The sequence below is a fragment of the Vigna unguiculata genome, chromosome 4 (genome assembly GCF_037176805.1).
Source record: "Vigna unguiculata cultivar grain cowpea cultivar isolate G323 ecotype 2 chromosome 4, ASM3717680v1, whole genome shotgun sequence".
NCBI classification, from domain to species: domain Eukaryota; kingdom Viridiplantae; phylum Streptophyta; class Magnoliopsida; order Fabales; family Fabaceae; genus Vigna; species Vigna unguiculata.
In genome coordinates, this window is record NC_140795.1 from 48,258,769 (window position 1) to 48,275,071 (window position 16,303).

The 16,303-nt window shown below is 34.3% G+C and overlaps 2 long non-coding RNA genes and 1 pseudogene across 5 annotated transcripts; all 3 read right to left on the reverse strand.

Moving 5' to 3' along the window:
• Nucleotides 1–2,926: 2,926 nt before the first annotated feature.
• Nucleotides 2,927–6,476, reverse strand: LOC146887343 (putative disease resistance RPP13-like protein 1; annotated as a pseudogene).
• Nucleotides 6,477–10,616: 4,140 nt separating this feature from the next.
• On the reverse strand, nt 10,617–13,755 carry LOC146887344 (uncharacterized). Of its 4 annotated transcripts, none has more exons than XR_014994437.1 (6): nt 13,679–13,755; nt 13,546–13,596; nt 13,325–13,441; nt 12,084–13,189; nt 11,018–11,556; nt 10,617–10,896 (listed from the first exon to the last, which is right to left on the reverse strand). It is a non-coding gene; the product is annotated as an uncharacterized LOC146887344 (long non-coding RNA). The 4 variants fall into 4 exon arrangements; XR_014994439.1 differs by having other exon boundaries at nt 13,325–13,390; nt 13,679–13,754; XR_014994436.1 differs by having other exon boundaries at nt 12,084–13,441.
• A 7-nt stretch (nt 13,756–13,762) lies between these two features.
• LOC146887345 (uncharacterized) lies at nt 13,763–16,063 on the reverse strand. Its single transcript, XR_014994440.1, has 3 exons — nt 15,253–16,063; nt 14,819–14,899; nt 13,763–14,105 (listed from the first exon to the last, which is right to left on the reverse strand). It is a non-coding gene; the product is annotated as an uncharacterized LOC146887345 (long non-coding RNA).
• Between the last annotated feature and the right edge of the window lie 240 nt (nt 16,064–16,303).

Genomic DNA, 16,303 nt, shown 5'->3' on the forward strand with positions numbered 1-16,303 from the left:
GCAAGGCTAGGTTGTGCTGATTTACCATGTTAGTGTTCTGATGTTGCATGGCTGCTATCATCGCCTCAATTGTTCCTACCAAATGAGAACTCTCCGGGTTTGGAAGAGGAGGAGGAGGAGGCCTAGGTGCCACAGCTCTGACCACACAAAAAGAGGAACCATCAGTCTAGCTAATAGATACCACAACTACCCAAAACACTACGAAAACACACAATAGAAACCAAGCAAGCACACACCTACAGACCCTAAAGGAACTACTGCTCTGATACCAAAATGTAACATCCCATTTAATAGTTTTTCATGCTATCAAATAAAACATTATATTATGATCAAGCATAGCAGATAGTAAGAAGAACAGTCATATATAAGTGTATACAGCTGATACAGTCATCCAAAAACAATCCAATGAATTCCTAATGACAAACATAGGTACACAAAACATAAACTATACATCTCAAAACCCCATGGTATTTAACCCAAAAAGACTACCACGGAACCTCTATGTGACCAGTCAACTCCTATTAAGGAGAGGGGCATCTTCATCTGGATTCGGCTCTGCTCACACCAACAATAGGTGATCATTGCAAAGAGAGAGCACAAGGAAAAACATACATAAACAAGAAAGGTGAGCTAACTGAAATTAAGAGAAATCATACAATTCATATCATAGTTATCATTCACAAAAACATATCTCAATTATATATAATTCTAGACTCGATATTCGGATTGTGTAAGAGACATTGGAGCTCTTGGTGGCTTGCACCTGTGAAGGTTCCCAAACTCTGCAGAGTTTGGACACAAGGGGTTATCACCCAACCACTCACAGGGTAAGTCCCCTTCGCGTCTAAGACTTGATCAAGTCTAAAGACTAGGACCTCTTGCTACTCCTCACGGCATAATCCATCCTACTCTACATGAACGTGAATGATTATTGGAGTTTCAGGATACCAACCAATACGGATTCCTCATGTCCTTACACACACTAACAAGCTCACATGAATTTCCCTTGAAATTCCATTTCAACCACAACTCCTCATAATTCATATTCATCAAATTTTCACCACTCACTACATTTATAATGACATTTCAAACATATAGGAGATTAACTGCACAAAATTACAATTTTACATATAACTTCACTCCTTAAAACAGGACTTCAAGCAACCCACTGCAATGGCCCTCGCTCAAGCTAGACAATCTAGCCTAGGCGAGAGGTCGTCTCGCTTAGGCGAGTCAATCTCGCCTGGGCGAGGCTCTAGCAGTGGCAAAAATTAAAAACATGGGCGAACTCTCGCTCAGGCTAAGCTGGTTCGCTTAAACGAGGGTGGCTCTTGCTTAAGCGACCTCAGCTCGCCTAGGCGAGACTTCGCGCAGGAACATGGGTGGGTTTTCTGGTGTTTTCGCTCAGGCGAGAGCCACTCGCCCAGACGAAAATACCAGATTACGAACCTGTTCCCACATGCAAGAGTCCAGATTCTTCACAAAATCAACACATACTAAAATCATGCAATTCAAACATCATTTTCAACACTTAAACATGCAATTCAGACTCATCAAAACAGATTGTTATACAAATTTGAGTAAAAATCGCTAGCTCCCCATACCTTTGAAATTTCCACAAGTAAGGACTCTTTCAACAAAGGGGACACCTCAATCTCACAACCTAAGGCACTAAATTACAATTGCCAAGTGTAAGAACAAACCCTACCTCAACTTAGAAAGACAGAAATACCTAAAATTCGAAAATTGGAAGACAAGGGAGGAATACATATTGACTTATGCGTAGGGAGGGAAGGCTCAGCTTGAGGAAGTGGTCTTGATCTAGCCTCAGGTCTGAATTCTATAACAGTGGGAAGGATTTCGGACTTTTGGATGTGAATTAAAATGTTTTCGGGTAGAGAGAAGGCAGAGAAAGAAATAGAGAAGGAAAAGAGTGCAAGGGGAGAGTGTGCTGTTTTCTGTGAAGTGGGTGGCAGCGAGGGAGGGTTCTCACACCTGCCATTGATAAAAAAAAAAAAAAAAATTGGTTATCTTCAATGAAAACAATTTCGATTTATGTTTATAGAGAAAAGGTCAATATTAGAAGAAATTATCTTAACAAACTTTGACAAAAAAAAACATCAAACGGCTGAAAAAAATAATCACTATTAATATTTTAAATTATTAACAATTTTTTTATATTTAAATAATTTTTTCAAATTAGTGGTAATTGAAATATTTTAACCAGACAAAAAAAATGAAAATCTAATGAATTTAAATCAAATTATCTAAAAGTAACATTAAAAAATAACACAATATGAGATGACAGACGTTCAAATTGAACGTCTTGATTTTTTTTTTTTAACAAGGAATTTTTCGTAGAAATAAAATTGAACTTATGAATACTAAATTCTAAAGCAAAATCACCACAATGAGAAATATTAGATATAATAAATTTTAAATTATAGTTCTAGCTAACTGAGATTAGTTTAGAATAATAAATTGATTTAACATGAAATTTAGCAGAGCAACAAATTAATAAAAAAAAATACTAAAGTAATTTTTGTTTACAATTTCTTGATCAATAAATCTTTGTAACATACTTGCTGATATTGTTCAAAACTTTTAAACTTCCACTTCATCACTGTGCCCAATTCTCAACTCTTCAATGTGAGAAATCTTATTCCAGTAGTCTTGGGCTTTTGGATTCCTCCGACAACGAGGTTCGAGCAATGGACAGTTCCAGATTGAGAGAGAAGACATGGATTTGGGCAAACCCTCCTCTGGTAAGCATCGAAGGTTGGGGCAATCAAAAAGTCTGAGAGAGGAGAGGTGGCAGAGACCCTTGTAATCCATCTTCTTAAGATTTGGACAATCAGAGATTCTTAGAACAGTAATTGAGTGTGGCAGCAAAACATCATCAGGAAAAGACTCCACATCTACATTTTCAATACACAAGCTTTCAAGACATGTGTTGGCATCCAAGTTCTCTCTCAGGGTGGCGATAAGTTTGAAACTTGAAAGAGACACATCTTTTATATTTGATGGCAAACCTCCATCTGGAAACATCTCCACTTTTGGACACTCAATTACTCGCAGTTCACCGAGAGACGGAAGCAGGATTTGCATGCATTTTGGCAACAACTTCAGATTCTCATCTCCTCGGATTTTAATCTTTTGTAGTTGCGGAGTAGATAATCCTTCATTGGGAAAGGATTCAAATTGAGGGCATTCAACAATTGTTAGTTCCTTGAGATGATTATGAGTCTGCTCCTGTGAAATTCTCTGTAAGTTTTGGCACCTTTTCAATTTAAGTAAACGAAGCCTTGGAAAGAAATCAAGCTGAAAGATTGTAAGAGAGTCACAACCATTGCCAATCCTCATTTCTTCAAGGAGATGGTAATGGGTGATAGGAACATTTACAAGTGGGCATGAATAAAAACTCAATACTTGAAGCGACGATGTGTCCATGTTGTTTCCACTAATGATGACCTTATCACAGGACTTGATAAACAGTTCCTTTAAATGAAGATGATGTTCTGGCAGACCTTTCAACTTGCGGCATTTATCGATAGAAAGATGTTGAAGTCGTGGAAAAGAAGTCGTTTTACATTCCCATTCTTCCCATTCTTTCATGTTGTAGAATTTCAATGTTTCCAAGGACCTGAATGAAGAAGAGTCGCTCCCATAAAATTCAGCACCGATGCTCACTATTCCATCAAGCCCCGTAATCTCGAGGGACTTCAGAGATGACAAAAGTCCCAAGGGAGGCAACCATAGACAATACTTACAGTTCTCCAAATGTAAAAACACCAAATTTGATAATGAGTTATCAAATACCCAACTTGGGAATTGTGTACCACCATAGTTCTCTATTGACAAATGTTCTAAGTGTTTGGGAGGTTGTAGATTCTCAAGCACTTTCTCTTCTTTCCTTGGATCATCGGGGATGTGATTCGCATTCCATTTTAACTCAAGCTCCACAAGGTGTTGATTTTTCAAATTTGCATCCAATGCATCCAGAGGATTCACAATATTCTGCACATCATTAATTGATAGCCTTCCATAAAGATTGAGTCCTCCTAGTTGCTTAGTACTAAACTCACTAATTCTATCAACACAATACATATTCAGTACACGGAGGTTTTTCAATTCTCCAAAATGCATAGGCATCTTTGTCACTTTTGTATTTTCAAATTCCAGGCAACGCAATTTTGTGAGTTTATGCAAATTTGAAGGCAATTCCTCCACGTAAAAACAATGGTTCAACTTCAGTATTAGCAAGTTATAAAGCAAACATATTGAGTCGGGTAGTTTTTGTATCAAAGTACAGGAAAGGTCTATCGAACGAAGATGTTTAAGATTACCAACAGAATCAGGGACCTCTTTTAGATCAGAATATCCATGCAAAGATAAGACGCGTAAAAACTTCAACTTGGAGAACAATTCATGTGTCAAAACCTTGAATTGACAAGGAAGATTCTCATAGAAAGCGTTACTTGTAAGTGGAAGAAATGAACGCAATCTTTCAGCATCAGTTAAACTCCCTAAAGCATCAAAGTATTCTGTGTCAAGGAATGATAATGAGAAATGACGGGATGTTTTGGGTATACAATTTCCTTTATCAAATTTCAACCTGAAACAGAAGTCTCCACAAACATATTTTGCCAAATCATTCATAAGGTCATGCATGGTGAATCGCATTTTAAAGCTTGATTGAAGAAAGAAAGACCTCGTTAGTAGATCATCAAAATATTGTTCACCAATTTCTTCTAGATTGTTGCTCTTTGGAGAGTAATGGAGAAAATTTTCAGCCATCCACAACAAAATTAATTCCTTCTTGTCAAACTCATAATCTTTGGAGAATAAGGCACAATAAACAAAGCACATCTTGAGATGAGAAGGAAGGTGTTGATAGCTCAATAGCAAAGCAGGGATAATTTCAACTTCTTTGGGTAAGTCCCATATGTCGCTTTCCAATACGCTTTGCCAATCTGAAATGGATGGCTTTGTGCGGAGAAGACTTCCAATTGTTTTCAGAGCAAGGGGTAATCCTTTGCACTTCTCAACTATCCTTCTACCAATCTCCTTTTTCTCATCATTCAATTCATGATCATCATCTTTTAGTGCATGCTTTTTAAAAAGTTTCCAACATTCCTCTTCTTCTAATTGCTTTAGCCTATGCACTTCAGACATCATGTTAGAAGCAACTTTCTCACCACGTGTTGTCACAAGAATTCTACTTCCTGGTGCCCCATAGCTAAGAGGAGTCTGCACAGCCTCCCATTCTTCTCGCCTTTCGTTCCAAACATCATCTAAAACAAGAAGAAATCTCTTTCCAGATACTTTTTCTTTCAATCTTCCATGAACCATTTCTAGGTCTCTGCTATCATCTTTAGATTTAGTGATTGCCTCAAGAATTGTTTTTGTCACTGTCAAAACATCAAAATGATCGGAAACACAAACCCAAGCTCTGATTTCAAATTTAGCCTCCTCCATCTTTGGGTCATTGTATACATGTTGGACGAGTGTGGTCTTACCCAACCCACCCATTCCCACAATAGAAAGTATTGATGGATGGTTATGATTGTCGGTTTCAGATGTGAGCCAATTAAAGATCATTTCTTTGTCCGCATCCCTGCCAAAAATAACAGTTTCAACCACCAAAGAAGATGATGGCAATTTCTGTGACACTTTACTACGTGATCTATCATCAGAATAAGTACCCTCTTTCAAACCAAGAGCACCCTTTTGCTTGGCAAGATATTCTAGTTTTTCTACCACTTCTTTCAGTCCTGAATCAATTTTCTTGTTAAACGAACTGAAAGTAGAGGTGAAGAAATTTGATACCTTGTAAGTAAAGGTTTGAGGTTCAGATTCAGCTTCCACTTTGCATCTGGTGATTTCATAGTCTATTTCATCCAAGATATCCTCTGCATCAAAGACAGCCTCTTTGACAGAAAAAAGCCATGCTTTAATGTGTGGATCTGTGAACTGTTTTTGTTCTGCATCATGAGCGAGAGCATTGATGGAGTGCAGCATGATGTTCAAATTGCCGAGAAGCTTCTCATCAAGTTTTCTGCCGCGAAAGAAATCAGCAAACTGAGTAGAAGCCAGCTTTTCGAATGCAACCTGAAGAAAAGCAGAAAGAAGAGCACCACTAACAAGTTCTGCTGCCATCGTAAGAGTTGGAAATGGAGTGAATGGTGAATGGAAGTGTGTAATTTGAAATCCAAGTGCAGGGATGCTATACCGATGAAACGAGTATGTGGCTATTTTACGACGATGACTTGACTTTAAGGATAGTGGAACATCATTTTCTTTTATCGCAATTTTTCTCAGCTTTGTTCCACAGTTCTCTTTAGATTACGAATGGACAGTTCAAACATTCGATAAGTTTGATTCGCCATTATAAATGTGAGTAGTAATATTCATTCAAAGGTTGTAAAGTATGAAATTGTGAATGGAGGGAAAGTTGAGTCCCCGTGAAGCAATAATAGTTGAGTCTTTCGAATCAGACAAATTGCTCACAGCTGTAATCCATGAATATAAAGCAAAACTTGTCTGATTATAAAGCAGTAGTGACATCTGACTTGGTATATCGTATTTTGAAACCAAAACTTTATATAAAAGTAAATATCTTTTCTGCTTTATCTTATATTCATGCAAATTTATTTTGATGTACTAATTCTCATCCTCTATTTATTCACTTAATTGACTATCATGAGGTAATTAAGCTAGTTCAGTAGATGTTTAGTCAGTAATTTCTAATTAGCCGAGATTTAATTTATTAGTACTTCTTCGCCTCTTTTTTATCATTTTTTCAATTTGGTTTAATAGTAAGCATATTATGTCCTTTCCCATCTCTGTTCTTAGTTAATAAAGTCATGATAACATGATGTAAAGACATCATGAGTGTATAAGATTTGGAGAGTTGAAGTGACCATCTTACAAAAACATTTCCCAAGAATTATTTGTTTAGTAGATCAAGATTGAACCGCTAATTGAATCTCATCTTACTTCCTCTAAGATTGTTAATTTAAATAAGTGGTATCGATGGTTTTCATGATATTTTGATTTATCTATATGATATGTTGTAGAATTTTACAGCCTCAGACCCTGCTGTAATATTACAATGAACACAGGAAACAATTATCTCTTTATACATCATGAACTTTAATTCCTTTTTAATAACCTGCTGATAAGTCTCCATTTGTTCATACTTTTCTAGACTAATTATACTTTTTTTAGACCTTTTGCTTTTATTTCTTTGTTTAAGGACAGATTTGGTTTTCCTTCAATAAATATTAGTTTTTCTAAATCTTTTTTAATTTTGCATTCTAACAGTTAGATTTTTTTTAGTAATTTATTTTTGTTGATATTAGGATTTTCAGAAAAAAGAAAAAAAAAAGGTGACAGCAGCTGTATGGTGCAGAGAATTGGAGTTCAGCAGTTTTAAGCAATCATTGAAGAACAACTTGTAAAATGCTGAACCGGTTAAATTGGTCCCTAATCTGTTTTCATGATTCAACTTGTGTTTCCATTTCATAATTCACATTTCAATTCAGAGTTCTCATTTGTTCATCATGGTAGGTAATATAGTTATGGTAGTTAATATAGTTGATCTTTCATTTTCAGATTTTAGCACTGGTTCTGCATATTAGATTTCAGTTTCTGAATTCATTTTACAATTTTATGCATTATTTAAGTTTAGTTTCATCATTTGAATCTTGTTCATGGCTTTAATTCCAGTTTTGATTGCATATTTCAGTTTTTACCCCATTTTAGAAAGTTAGGTTTATTAGTTTAGTTAGTTTTCCCCATCTTAAAAATCTAATTCTGCACTTGTTCTTAGTATCAATTCTCGGTTATAGTTTTCAATTAGTATGTTTCTAGACTACATTGCATGTTGCGTCCATGATTCAAACCATTTTATTGCATCTTAATTCAGTTTTTCTTATCAATCTTCATAATTTAGTTTTCAGTCGCATACACTACTCACTGTTTTCATTTCAGTTTGCTGTCTAATTTTGTTTCTTGGTTTCAATTTGTTGTTTTAGTTTAGTTTTATGGTTCTAAAGTAGCTCATTACATTGTTGTATTGATTAAAGTGTGTTCCAATTGCTCTCATAATTCATTTAATATTTCAGTTTCGTTCAGGCATTTTATCAAACAGTTTTGTCCGGTTTTCATTTTCACTCGGACATTCCATCAAACACTTTTTATTTTTCATAGTAACTCACTGTTTTTCGTGCTTTCCATTGTTGTTGCATGTTACATTCTCATTTTCATTGCTTTATATGTTTTCATTAGTCAATTCTTGCCACTCTAATTCATTCTCATTAATTTTTGCGACTTTACTCACTTTAGTCCCTCAAGAATTGATCATCTATTTCACATGGGGCAATGCAGCAAATAAGAAAAGAGTGGGCAACATTTCTCCTCCAAAATTGGAGTTAGGTTTAGCTTTAAGATTATTATCATATTTAGTTTAGATTAAAACGTTGAAGAAAGAATTTTAGATTATGAAATCTACATTTTGTATTACCATAATTTTTGTTTTGAAATATATATTCTGCGTTGTGACTTTCTGATTATCATCAGATTTGGTTAATTGACAAATGTAAGTAAAACATAAAAAAAGAAAGAATTTGACATTTGTTTTAACAGACGTAAAATTATGTCGATTAGAGCAACATTTGACGGAATTTTACTTCTATTAATGTCCTAACATACGTAAAATTCTGCCCTTTTTTATTTAAATTGGCTCCAAATTTTATTTTGGTTCCTTAGAGAACAAACATTAATTTAAGTGTATTACAGACCACGTTCGACTTAAAATTACATTTGATGATACCTCCAATATCAATTTATAACACAGGTAATAACGTCAGACATTTCTCTGATGTCAACAATAACAAACATAAAAAGTTTTTTTTTATTAGTGATATTTCCTATCTGCTTATTTATCTTTCCTTCTCTGAATACTTTTTCTCCCTTCTAATTATTTAACTCTAGGTTATTTGTTGTTGCTACTTTAAGAGTAAATTTCATAATAAAAATTATACTTTCTTTCATAAGTGCTTTTACCCACATCAATGGCTAAGAACACATGGATGAAAGAGTTGAAAAATCAAGATACAACTCAAGGTGAAGAACTATAGTGATTCGTGTTAGGAATAATCCAAGTTAGGAATAATCCAAGTGTGAGTCAAAGTCTCACATTAGATAGAATGGACAAAATTAAACACTTATAAAAATAAAGACTCATAACATCATTGCCTTAAGATTTTGGTGTAAACCAGGGGTCACTTATACCTAAAGAAAAATATATCATATGAAAAAGAAAAAAAAAAAAAAAGTGGACTCACTCTTGGAAGAAGATTGTTGGAAATAGTCCAAGTGTGAATCAAAGTCTCACATTGGATATAATAGACAAAGTTAAACACTATATAAAAATAAAGACCCATAACATCATTGTCTTAAAGTTTTTGTGTAAAAGGTTACGACTCGGTTGCAAAATATAACACATGAACTACGAACAGTCACAAAGTAGTACCTGTGAAGGAATGGTCTCAACCTGTCAACATTAAACAGATGTGAAGAAATTGTCACAATGTTAATTGCCATCATAGCTAGCTGCATGTTTTGGACTAAAAATGTGAGAAATTAAACAAATTTAAGATAAATAATTGTTCAGCCAAATTGATTTAAGGACATTCTGCAATCTTGTTGCAGTAGCTACAGCTTCAATTGACTATGCTACTGAGTCAGTGATGTACTTGATCAATGATAAAGTACACGTGTCTCTGGCATTTATGTATATGTTTATGCATATCAAAATTAAATAATTAATTTTTATAAATCTACTATTTCATCCTTTTAACTAACAACAAATTATAAAAATAAATAAAAATATAAAAATATATATTTATATAATATAATTTATTAGTAGTCCTTAAAAATGTTATTTTTCTGACAATAATGTTTAGGATTTTTTTTTAAATGTTAACTTGAAAATTTTTATTAACCTTAACTAGGATTGCTTTAGTCAATGTCGACAAAACAAAAAAATCCAACTAACAATGTTGGAAAATTAGCCTCGATTGAGAAAACAATTTGGATCTACTTCAATGGATAAAAGCTTCGACAATATTAATCGAAAATATCTTAACAAACCTCGGAAAAAAAAAAAGAACTTTAACCAAGAATGATTATAGAATATCATCACTAGTGCAAAAAAACCTTTTTATACCGGTTAAGAAAAGTGTTTTATACCGGTTGTAGAATCGGTATAGATATAAGCGGTATAAAAAGTTTCAACTTTCTATATTTGTTCTATAACCGGTATAAAAAGTTCCACCTTTCATACCCCTTCTGACTTAAACCGGTATAAAAAGTGATTTTTCATTTTTTAATGAAAAGTTTGTTTTTGCTTATTACCACATACAAAACAGGTAATAATTATCCAAAACATCCAAACAACAAATTTCATTCAATCTAATATTCACATAAAATACAATCTAAATTTTATATGAAATATAATACTGATCACATTTCTAATAGATAAAAATTATATTATTGGTTCAAATTTATTAGATAAAAACTAGAATAAATAGAACACACAAATGAAAGGAACAGAAAAATTTGTAATTAATCTCCCTAATAAAATGCACTCAAAAGTGTGTTTTAAAAAGTGTCCTCTTCTAGACAAGTAACCAAATTAGAAACCGTATACTATAGCATCCCATCATCATAATGTATAGGACATTTGTTAAAGGTTCTAAGTACAAAAACCATTCTAGCATCAGAGGAATACTACTGTAGTGATTAGACACACCTCAACATAGCCTTCCCGCAACTTGTCCAAAGATAAAGCTACATCTTTAAGATAAGAGGCAGCACAACCATATTTTCCTTCAAAAAATAACAAAAGCAGAGATTTTAAATAAAGTGTATTTGTATTTATTTTTCTAACCTAAACTTTAGTCTGCATTAGCATAATCAGATGATATATGCAGCAGCAAGAAATGTTTACCGAATGTGACAAAAGCAGCACTGTGGCCTGAGAGCAAGTATCACGAAATTCAGATCTGACCACTTCCCCACCTTTCTCTGCTACGTTGACAAACTGCTGAAGTAAACGCACAAACTTATTAAGCAACATTCCATTAAAAGAGTCATCCTCAACTTGTGGGTGCTGAGGAAAAGCTTTCGATATAATTCTCTGAAGTCCAGCTCCAAGTCCAAGACCACCAGGAGGTGCAACACCAGATTGAAATCCACCAATGCTGTTATACAACCTTCTCATTCCAGCAATTTCTCCAGCATGGTTGCACTTAACTGTCGCTGCAGCTTGGTTACACTAACCAGTACTGATAACATCTAAGTTAAAAGACTCAGATACTTTTAAGTTTGCCCCGGAAGCGTAGCTGTCGCAGCCATTACTGCAAGAATATTTGCTGTTTGTATTGGCCATTCATTTTTCCCAATGCCAATTTTTATCTCAGATAAAAGTAAAACAACATCAATTGTGGGCTGTGCTCTTTGCCAAGTATTTGCTTTACAAAGTTTATTCTGATGTGAAATACATACACACATAGTGTAAAGAGAAACTGGTGAGGACTTCATAAAAATAAAGATATAATTACACTGTCACCAATATATATATATATATATATATATATATATATATATATATATATATATATATATATATATATATATATTACACTGTCACCAATATATATTTATATATATATATATATATATGCATTAGAAAGTAAGTAATAATCAAAATCAAAGGAATTTCAACAGAAGAAGCAGAAGCACAAAATCAAACCTTAAATTTTCTATGAAGTTACTTTTTTGAGCAGAGAATGACAATAAACCCAAGTAAAAGATCATCGTGCGTTTGACACTTTAAAAAACATATTTGAATTTTAATTTTCAAATAAACTTACAATTATGGTCATACAAGAAACGACATATCACAGCATGCCCTCCATATTGTGGAGAATATGATGGTGATGGTGATGATGATGACAAGGTAACTACAAAAACATAAAATATTGGTTTTCAACAACGAAATAGATAAGCCCAACCTGAAGAAGGCCCTGGCTAGTGCATGGAGCACTTGAAAGTGATTTAATTATCCAATCTCGAACAATTCTCTGATACAAGGTACGGGCTGTGGCTGTCCAAGCTGTGATGTTCTCCACTCGACAAATTAAGGTAGTCACAATGAACATGGTACTTCCATATAGTGCTGGCAGATTGTTCTAATATTCTCTCTGTTTCAGTTGCTGGTCTCACATCATTCTATCATGCGTTGTAATTTGAATCATCACTATATGATTGTATTGTTAAAACAAATTTATTTTCCATGAAATTACTTGATCTTCAGTGTGGAACCAACCATACAGGGATCTACCAAAAAGTAAGGTTGTTTGTAACTGGTGAATGAGATATCTGATTGTTTGAATCAATGCATGCACTATGAAAGAAAATTGATGTGATCAATTTTGCTTCTTCTTTTTCCCTGCTCTTATTTCTATTTGATGGTTGAAAATCTTGTTGTTTTCTTTTTCTCCTAGTCCTTTGAGTTTTCCTGTATTTTGCCTGACTTCTATGCTGTTTTGGGATGAACAGGTCAGATACTCGTAAGCAAGATTTAAGGGACAAAATTTTCCCACTTCAAGATTATAATGATGAGGAACCTGGCGATAAATTGGTAGAAAAAATAAAGAAGAATTTAGTTTTGTCATCACAACCCAATAGAGAAATATCCAAATCTGGTTTTAGAAAAGAAGCAGATCTTTCATCTCCCAAACTTGATAAAGTGGAAGATGCAAAGGAAGATGAAAAGCAGGGTGAGGCTGAATTTGGGGAAGAAGGTGCTAGAATTGGATCCGCTAGAAGAGCGAAAGCTGCGGCAAGAATAAAATTTATCTGCCCTGCACAACCTTCAGGAAAAGAAAAGATAGAGGGTGATCAGCCTCGAGTTGAAACTTCCAGTGGAACTCTCAAAATCAGAATTCCGGTAAAGGTTACACATTTTTTCTTATCATGTAATCTTTATCAGGTTCTTCTTTCTTAATCCTCAGTGTGCCTCTCCTTTTAGGGAAGCTAATGTTATTTTGACCTTTTGTTCAAATGATCTTCACATTTGTGTTTTAGCACATGACTATTTCCTGTGATATGCACAATCCTTCAAAACCAAACACTGAGTTAAGGAAAGAAAAGGCTAAAATGTTTGAGCCAGTAAATAGCATGGTGGGAGCTGGAAGAAAACGCAAGTCCCGTAATAATTCCACCATGCAAGAAAATGGTGCGACTTCAGTACCTGTGCACTCTAAGGACGATGACCCTGAGGTTGGTATGGTCGAAATCGACAACCGTAGTCACAAAACTGATGGTAACAAAAATGAGTCAATTCCTTCGAGCTCTGATTCAATGAAACCTATTGCAAGCATCCAAGAAAGAAGGCCAAAACTTTCGGAAATTCAAGCACTAAAAAACCAGCCAACAAAAAAACTCAACAGGAAATAGGAATATAGAACTCACTTGACCCGTAGGTAACACGAAGATAGTTGAGGCAGTGGTGCAAGTCCTTGACTGTATAAGAAAATTCAAAGGTTAGATATTCAAAAATTAATATGATTATCAATGTTAAATAGGCCATCAAACGTAATCTCACTTCTCTTCCGAAGCAAGCAAGCAGAACCAGATTGGACCAAACTCTCTGCTGCTTTCATTATCGAAATTTGATTATCTAGCTGCTGTTTAATTGGTAAAAAGTTGTTTCTGTATATTCCAATCTCTTCTAAACCTACAAAAACAACCTTATAAAAAACAATCTTATAACTCGTAAGTGTTAGTAAGAAAAATTAAACGCATAACCTCACTCTCATTCTCACTCTCCCTTTCAACTTTATCACTAAGTTATCTCATAACTCGGTTCAATCTATCATGATGAATCCATTCACATGTTCAACATGTAAGTAAAAAGATGTAAGCATAAGCAATATAAACCTAAAGAAAATGTGTAAGACAGATTAAAATTTTGACCATATTTCCATGTTTCTTTGCCCTTTGAGATCTTTAGCAGTCTCCATCACTCCATCCTGAGACAAGAACACATTTTCAATAACCAAAAGTATTCAACAGAGGAGTCAACATTTGATCAAATAAGACAGCAATATCAAGTCACTTGCAAAAATAAATATTTTAAGCCACACCGCAACAATGTTTCTTAAAATCATTATTGAATAATTTTTTACCCATAGGAACTGGTTATGGTTATATTTGATTATAAAAACAATTAATTATACACATGATCCGTTGTTGAAGAAACAATATCACTTTTGCAATGTTCACCAACTAGACAAAGTAACTCTAATTGTTTCCTGAATGTTTTCTAACAACTTTAATACATAGCTCCTCTACAAATCATAAGATTGAGAGAAAAAAAAAGGAAATAAAAGCTCCTAGTACATCACATACTTTCTTGCCGGTTGAAATGCATTCATTAATAACATCAAAGACACCTTTGTTCAACATCTTGTAAAAAATCTTGCACGTGTTGTGATCAATTGCCTAGAGGAAACTTTAGAGTTACTTTCATAATAATTGTAAGAAAGGAATCAACAAAAGAATAAAGCTCATTTTAGGTGATGAAAACCCCTTTCAAAAGATAAAATAGTCACAAAATATATAGCATGCACAAACCCTGCCTTGTTGATCAAAATCATAGACACAGAGGAATGAAAACAATTCATTCATGTAAGATTATTCTCCTAATTAGCAGAAATATGAAAGTAAGTAACATTTGTCTCACCACTCATAAGTACTGTTTTCAAGAAGCAACATGTTTTTTCCAACTCAAATCATACATTGGAAGGCACTGATTTATAAATCTCTGCCACAAGGTCACTGAGTGTTAGTTTAAAACCTTTAGTGATAGAAATTAGAATGTAGGGCTAGCACAAAATATTCATTCCAATACAAAAAATAATATAACAAACTGCCACACATTAATAACATCTCAATATTTATTTCATGGTTAAGCTCCTGCAATGCGATAAATAGTAGATGAAAAAAGGGACATAAGTATTTGAAAATGCCACCAACCTTCAACTTCTAAAATAACACAAGAATTAGTAAAGCACAACTATTGAATGCAAAATTCATTTGCCAAATTTTAACTGAAGCACTCATAGTGGCTTCGGTATCATTATTGAATAAAAAAAATTTAGCAGCTCCATAGATTACCTTCGTTGGATAAACTCGAGATGTCATGGACAACCATTTCAGCCACAATTTCAACACCAACTTGTTCCCAACCACCAACCACCACTACGTTCTTCACCTTTAGAATCAATGTTGATTGCAACTGGTTGAACCTTCATCGGAGCCATTCCGTTCTTCTGCTACTTTTTACGAGCTTCTAATTTTTTTTCCATAAAAAATCCCCAACCCTATTCAACACACATTCACCCTTCTAACTTCCAATATTAGTCAATAATAAGTCACGGATTGGCCGTGTTCTTCTAGGCTAAGAGATTTAACGTTTCAAGGGGAGGGTTTTCATGGAACACGTGGTGATGGTGGTCAGAGAGACGAGTATTGGTCATCGAAGGGGAGTTTTGCGTTGCCAAAACCCTAAACGAGGATAAACTTTTACCGGCAATCAGAGACCACCACCATAGCAGAATGCGAGAGCATGAGAGGAAGAAGGGAATACGTCACGAGCACCACCAACAACGACGGGAACAGTCAGTGACAATGCGCGAGAGGAAGAAGGGAATGCATCACGAGCACCACCAATGGCGACGAGAACGTCAGCGAGAGTGCGCGAGAGGAAGAAGGAAAATCGCAAGACAATGGGAAGACCTGACTTTGTCAAAAAGAATTGCTTTGAAGCAGGGAATGCGAGAAGCGGAAAAGACCGAAGAGTACATTTCACTTCTATATCGTTACAGGAACTAAACGGTGTGGAATAACTTTTATTATTATTAAATTGCGGTCACATTTTATTTCTATAACGGTTTTAAGTATAATAGTTATTAAATGTTTCTTTTTAAGAGTTTTAAACCGGTTGGAATTAAAACTGGTTTAAAAGTTATCAACATTTTTACTACCATCTCTTTTTTATATCTGAAAAATTAGAACAGGTATAAAATTTAAGCTATAAAATGTGTTTTTTGGATTAGTGCATTTTGAATTATCAACTATTCTTTGATATTTAAATAATCTGTTTGATTTACGTAATTTATCCAAACAAAAAAAATAAAGTTAAGTTAACTTATATAAACAAAAACAT